Raw genomic sequence first — 7,872 nt, 5'->3', positions numbered from 1 at the left:
CAAAGAAAAACAGCAGAACTTGTAACCATTTTATGCCACTGGGAGCTCTAGATGACACTTAATTAAGTACAAATGGGAGGCTAATTGGCATCAGCTCCAGAAGATCTCCACAGCTCAGCATTCCGCAATGACAACGAAACACATATGCTCATCCAAATTTAAGAATATTTGCTAATTAATTTTGGCCCAGCTTTCCTCATCTCATGTATTCATTCTGAATTTCCTTTCCTAGCATAAAATTTATTTTATTTTTGCTTTACTTTTCTGGTTATATTTTATTTCCGGAAGGGCATGTAAATCATTTTTGTCATAAATTTCAGCAGAAAGATCATGGGAATTCAAACCAATTTTACTTCAAAAAATTAGTCAAAGAAATGCATTTGAGAATATAAAATGGGCTATGAGGATTGTGTGGTTGTGGACATCTGAGGAGCACTCCCCTCTGGCCCACTTGATGAGCTAGATGGATCTGAGTTGTTTTGAAGTTGCATTTCTTACACAGCATCAGCTGCTTCATGCTGGGCCCCAGTGATGCCATTTGGGGGAACCCTGTGGAGTTGGGGGAGAGCTAAGTGGACTTGTTTCCAAGAGCCCCACAGAGTGAGCGGTGCTGATTTTGATCATTTGCATAGCGTAGCTATGCCACAAGTGACAAAAATGAACAGTTCCAAGGCTGAGAGCAAAAATCTGCAGTAACCAAGAAATGGTGGTTTATAATTTTCAAAGAGAATAAATGAGGAGAACAACCTGTTTAGAATCCTCGCCTTCTTGATCTGAAATTCAAAGACCCTTTCTTGATTCTGTCCTAAGTTTTTTAAACACTACAACTAATTTGCTAGCGAGGTCTATTATTTCTATCTCTAATTTAATACATATTTTTGTGATATTTATTTCTGTTTTTATGATCCTTGTCCATAATGTCTAGTCTGGACTGTTAATTGTTCTCCTTGCCATGACTCTTAGTCTCCCTCCAATTTGTGCTACAACATATATCCAGAGTGGCTTTCTTAGAATGGAAGTTAATAAAATAATTCTCCCATTAAAAATCTTCCAGTGATATCACATTTCATTTTAAATAAAATTCAAGCTTTTAACCAGGGCCTGGAAGGCCCTAAAACCTGCCTGCTGCCTCTCTTCAAACTCTTTGCCTACTAGTATTTCTTCTTGCTCAACCTGTTCTCGGCCTGCTCACCTTCTTTGTATTTCTCAATCATGCCAAACTCTGCTCCACCACTGGACCTTTGCACGTGCTTTTCTCTCTGAGAACTGCTTCATGGGATCTTCACTAAGAAAATTCCCTGGCTTTAATCAGCCCGCTACCCCAAAATTTCTTCTTCTCACAGATGCTGTCCCTCAAGTGTGATAAGTAGACTTAAAGTGGCTTTCTTTTCATTGTCTCCATCCTGTGGTTCTTATTCAGCTTTCTTTTTAGCATTTATTACTTTTTGAAATTATACTCTGCTTTATTTGTTCCTTGTGTATTATCCAGAATGCTCAATAAAAACAAGTTCTTAATGGACAGGAACACTGTCTGTTTTGTTCTCTGACATATCTTCCCCACCTGGAGTTTGGCTGTGTCACCCAGGCCGGAGTGTAGTGGTGCAATCTCAGCTTACTGCAACCTCCACCTCCTGGGTTAAAGTGATTCTTGTGCCTCAGCCTCTGAGTAGCTGGGATTACAGGTGTGTGCCAGTGCACCTGGCTAATTTTAGGATTTATAGTAGAGATGGGGTTTTGCCATGTTGGCCAGGCTGGTCTCAAACTTCTGGCCTCAAGTGGGAGGCCCACCTTGGCCTCCCAAAGTGCTGGGATTACAGGTGTGAGCCACTGCACCCTCCCTGAACCCCACTCATGACTGCACACCTGGCTGATGTTGTGGTGTGGCCTTGTCCCCCTGCTCACATGGAGGCATCATCCTGAGCCCTTAGATTTCATCCAAATGTTCAGTTCAGCCTTGCCCCCAGTTTATCTCCCATAGTGCTATATCCTCCATACTTGACTCAGACCTTTCCCAGGAGAAGTTCTCAGAGAGCCTTCATTAGAATTTAATTTGAGCCAGAAAACCTAGTGTCAGAGCAGAACAAATAAATACTGCACCCATTGCATGATCTTATCACCCATTGCATTCTATCAGATTTCCTTTTACTGTATGAAAGTGAGCCTATTGCTCTAAGCCTATGGAGATTGTCATATCTAAGAGCAAAACTCATCTGAGGGAAGTGTAGGTAACAATACCCAGATCTGAACACCAGACCCACCCTTCAAGCTTACCCTGCTCACCAGGCTTCTCAATTCATTGCTTGAAACCAAGAATGTTGAGCTTTCCAAGCCCGGGTTTCTGAAACTGAAATTTTCCATGGAAAACTGGAAGGGTGCTCCTGGGAACATGAAGTACTATAATGGGTTAGCAATGGGTTATCTGCACACCTCAGAAAGCCTTAGAGAGTCATAATGATGAGAGACATTCAGGCAGCATGGACTCTTAGTATTACATAAGAAGGTGTGGGAACATGTGAGAGACATATTTTGGTTCCTCTGCAGAGCTCCTTCCAGAGCTTGCCAGGCCTCTCCAACTGACTTATATTTGATAAAATATTTCAGATCTTGATAATGAAGCAAAACCACAAAGTAGTTATTTTTACTGTAGGAACATTCTGCCAGTGATCTGCTCTGAAAGCATAAAAGTTGAATCTGTTGCAAAGAAACAAGGGACAGAGAATGACTGTGGACTTGTAAAAGAGGCAGTGTATGAAGTGCCATTGATTTCAGCTTACTTAAAAAGACCTGGGTTTTCAACTTTGAAATGAAAATAGCTTAACATGTTAAGCCTACAATTAGGCTATTAAAAGTTATAGAATATTCTCTGCTTATGAAGCTTAAATCCAATTGCTCTGATCTGGGGATTTTTAGAAGTTATTGAATATAACTAAGCTCTTATTTCCAGATTTAGACACGATTAGACCTATGGCGTATTGATGATAAGCATCTACTCAAAACAAACGAGAAAAAGGCTCCTGTCCCCTTTGCCATTTTCTTCACAATTCTAAAGGATTCTGACAATCCATCGCCTTCCGGTATCAATGGAAAGTCAGAGGAAAATCACCATTCACTTTGCAATTTGTATTTTTAAAGATGATTTTTATTTCATGATGCAGTACATTTTTTTTCAGAGAACGAAATTAAATGGTTTCCTTAAAGAGAGATTTGTCCATTATTTAGATAATATTTTGAGATATAAATATTAAGATAAAAAGATCTTGTCCTTAAAGTCTAAACTCTAATTGTAATTTGAGAGACAAAAAAAAAAAAAATACCTGAAATTAGTAATAGTAATCATTAGAGCAAACATCTATTGAGCACCCCATTAAAAAATTATAAGGTAGGTACAATACTCGTTGCTATTTTACAGATCAAACTGAACATCTTTTTCCAGGTCAAAGAACCAGTAAGTAGAGAAGCAGGATTTGAACGCGGGTCTCCCGTGTTCCTCCTGTTAATGGTGACGGTAACAACTTCCCCATGTGCACCCACATGGGAAGTGAGGCATGAGTGACTTTTAGAGGAATTTAAAGCCATGGTTTTCAGATTTTATATTTTAGAGGCTAACATGATTTTCTTGAAAAGAGGAGAGGAAGCTAACATAGGGTTGCCAAGTCTTTATTGGGCCAAGTAAAGATATTTTTAAAAACTAACATCCATTTTTGCCATCTTCCCACTAAAAATGAGGATATTTTAACATCAAAATATGTGTGAAGGACATAGTTTTAGTAAAAACCTAAAGGTTTATATGATCTGAAGAAAATCAGAATGTAGAAGGACATAATTTTAGAGTAAAAGAAAATCCTTCAAATTGAGAAAATTTAGTTTTATGAATACCTCACTTGAGAAATCTGAATTTTTCTTTTTCTATTCTTTGATATGACTACAGATCAGTGAGAATGTTGTCACAGATCAGCACCGCTCTATCAACTGGCATTTGGAAAACACTAGCTCAAGGACAGTGGAGAAATTTTCTGATGAAAGATGTGAAACATCTGGACAAGATAAGGACAGAAATAATTCAGCAATCACATCCAGTTCAGTCTTTGCCCAGTTCTTGTGTCTGGAGTCTCTCTAACCCACAGAACCTCTTTGGATGATCCCCTGAAGCACTCATCTTTAGTCACTGGAAATGCTCTGGAAGGCAGAAAAAAAGAAATAAATCCCCTTAGTTGTATTCAGAGCTTTCACTGTACCAGATGGTCTAACTCTTTCAAACGAAATTCATTTTACTCTCTATATTTTAGTCTCTCACTTTTGCTCATTCTCTCATTTCGTGTTGTGCTTTAGAGTTCAATGGCCATGTCTCTCCATCTAGAATTTGTCATCCTTCCACTACTATTCAAATGTTTCTACAGTCTCAAATAATACAGATTGTTTTGGGTAATCCACCCCTCCCAGCTCAAACATTCCAGAAACCCTTATCTCAGGGCCACATCCTCAGCAGGCAACTTTCCACCTGTTTTACTTCTATCTCACTGGAGTAAACTAGATAATAACAGAAGCTTTTCTATATCCTATACAAACACTACAGAGTCTGTGCAATCTATAGCTTATAATAAAATAATGCGTAGAGGACATCTGCTGTTTTTACATGTAAAGCATTCCTTACTCCTTGTTTTGATAGCAGCACTCCAATTTTACTTAGGGGATACTCCATGCCCTGTGAATATATTCTTGAAGAAACCGTCAATCAAGAAGCTGCAGCCCTGCAAGCCACCCCTGCCACCTTTGCCACCATGCCAAAGGGTTGGCACAAAATTACCCATACTAGGCAGATAAGAGTCTCTTCATGAATTTTGAATTTGAACATCTAACCTTGCAGCACAGGGCAGAAAAAATCATCAGAGATGAATCACTCTGATCATGACACTGAGTAGATTTTTAAATTTATAAAATGTAGTTTCCCATAGCATCTTTGCTTCCTATTTTTCTTGCTTCAGTCTTCCTTTCTCTTCTCTGCTGCTTTATAACTTTTACAACTACCCTTCCTTCCCTCCTCGTTTGCTTAAGTTAATCAGAATCTATTTCTGATATTTATAATAAAATACACTAGGTGACACATTTTATTAATATTATTCTTAATAAAAATTGCTAAGGTGTACTTCAGTCTTACCATCTGAATGCTGTCCTGTGTGTTTTGCATGCTTCTCAAACTCCACAGTGACCTCAGGGAATAGTTAGATTCATTGCCAATTTACCCATACAAGCACAATGAGATTTAGTGAGATTAAGTAGTCTGCCTGAGATTATGCTACCAGGCAGAGGAGACAGAGTTTGAACCTCTGATTTGTTTGACCTCTCAAACTGCCTCTTTTATTGTGACAAGTACAGTATATATTGTTTTGATTCTGTGGGTTGAGCACAGATCTACTCAAGGAAATATGTAAAGCCTGCAATTGAAGACAACTCTTTTCTGATCTTTGTATAGATAGCATTCTGAATATTTGAACTCTCCAAGTTTTGAGACCCACATTGAGGAAATGTGTATACAGAATTCCTTTTAAGCATTTTCTCTTTTCTTTTTGTTGGATATGCCATATGTTAAATAAGCAATGTATCTGGACATCTAATGCAGTGCTGCAATACTGGCGTGTCATCTAGAGGACAGAATGGGAGGGAAGAGGTGTGGTGAGCCCTGACTCTTCAGTCATCAAGTGCTGATTGAGCACCTGTTCTTTGCCATGTGCTATGCTAGGCACTAGAAGTACAGAGCAGTAAAGACACAGCTCTTTCTGCCTGCTAAATGAGAACATTATCCGAACATTTATTAAAGATGGTTTTGAGGGCTATGGTGATAGGTTAACCACCATAGGGACTTGCAGTGGAGAGATTGGACAGCTCCAACTCCAACAAGGAGAAGTGGGAATTTATAACCAAGGGTAGAGTCAGTGGATGGAAAATTACGAGAGGAAACATCAAGGATAAGGAGTTCCTGGTTAAACTGACTTGATAGGATTACTGCTGAAGGCAGGCCATGACTATAAGATATCAAAGTGATCAGATACCAAGGGTGGGAGATTTCTTTCACTAATCTGATTTAGCAGGATTCCTGCTCAAACTAGATTTTATTAGGACACAGGATTTCAATCCTAGTTCTCTATTTTATGTTCAGCAGGCTTTCATTACTCTGATTTTAAGAGGGAGTTTTACTCTGTTGTCCATGCTGGAGTGCAGTGGTGAGATCTCAGCTCACAGCAACCTCCATCTCCCGGGTTCAAGCTATCTCCTGCCTCAGCCTCCCAAGTAGCCAGGATTACAGCCATGTGCACCACACCTGGCTAATTTTTTGTATTTTTATAAAGACAGAGTTTCACCATGTTGACCAGGCCGGTCCTGAACTTCTGACCTCAAATAATCCACCCACTTTGGATTTATAGGGGCGAACCACCACCCCGGCCATACTCTGAATATTTTCAAAAAGTTGATTCTAACTTTGCCCGTGTATTTCACTCTAGAGCAGCTCTAGTTCTGATCAATAGAAATATAATACAAACAGCATGTATAATTCTACATGTTCTAGTAGCCACAATGTAGAAAGTGAAAACTGAAAGGTAAAATTAATTTTAATAACATATACTATTTAACTCAATATAAAGTATTTTTATTTATCATGCAAATTATTAAAACCCAGTGTGTATTTTATACTCACAATACGTCTCAATTCAGATGCTAAATTTTCATCAAAATATTTTATTGGTACTTGATTTTCATATCTTTGAATTTGAAAAACTAGATGTACATACCCAAATTGTTTGAAACATAAGCTTTCCAATTACTGAATGAACACCAAAAATCATTATCCTTCACATTTGCATCCATATTGACAAAACTGTTTCATCATATTTCAAAGAATGAATTTGATTTTGAAGCAAAAGCAGGCCAAGCTGAGGACTCAGAGGAGCCTGAGATTTTGGTTAAAGGAGAGAGTCTTTGTCAATTTCAAAGAGCCTAAAAGATAAATAAAGTAGAAAGGTGTTTTAATTAATAGTTAAAATAAGTATTTCAATTCAATTACTAATTTTGATTTACATAAGTATCACTGTAACTTGTGCTCCACATATGAAATATTCTAATGAATACATTACAACATTACATCAGTGCATAAAAAATGAGCATTCAAATGAAATCAACCCCTTGACAATAACTAGAAATGATGCATGTGCTTAACACACTCTTACAGAGTGCCTCAGGGTTTTCTTCTTGGTCACTTTGCAAGCTGGGGGCCTCTGACCCGCAACACCCTGCCTGGGCACACTACCCACTGCGGAAGATGGCCCACCCACTCAGCTGCCAGGGCCAAGTCTTGCTTGCACTCCAGTCCCCAAATTCTTGGCCTGTGCCCAAGAAGAATGAGAATGTGTTCACAATCTAAGAGTGAGCAAGGCAGGTTTTTAAATTTAATTTAGTTTTAATTTCAGGATATATATGTAGGAGGTGCAGGTTTGTTACACAGATGAACATGTGCTATTTTTGGCTTAAAGATGGGGTTTCACCAGGGACCCACCCCTATCTACTTAGGCATTTGGCTGCCTCCAGTCACTATCAACAGTATAGAGATGGTGTCTGACATGTTCCAGTGCTTGTAAAATAAAGTTTACTGAGACAACAAAGTTATATTTAGCAAAAAAATTTTACATAGCCTTGGTTTTTAAATTTAAATGTAAAATAATTAAAATAGAATTATATTAAAAATTCATCCCCTCAGATGCACTAACCAGATTTTAATTACCCAGTAACCGTGAAAGGAATGCTTGCTACGGTGTCAATAATCAGTACTAACAGGGAGTTTATAAGTGTTTACATCAAAAGAGAAGATTCAAAGAAACAACC

The sequence above is a fragment of the Callithrix jacchus genome, chromosome 16 (genome assembly GCF_049354715.1).
Source record: "Callithrix jacchus isolate 240 chromosome 16, calJac240_pri, whole genome shotgun sequence".
NCBI lineage: Eukaryota > Metazoa > Chordata > Mammalia > Primates > Cebidae > Callithrix > Callithrix jacchus.
The sequence above is the reverse complement of the archived record's forward strand: the minus strand, read 5'-3'. Positions refer to the sequence as shown.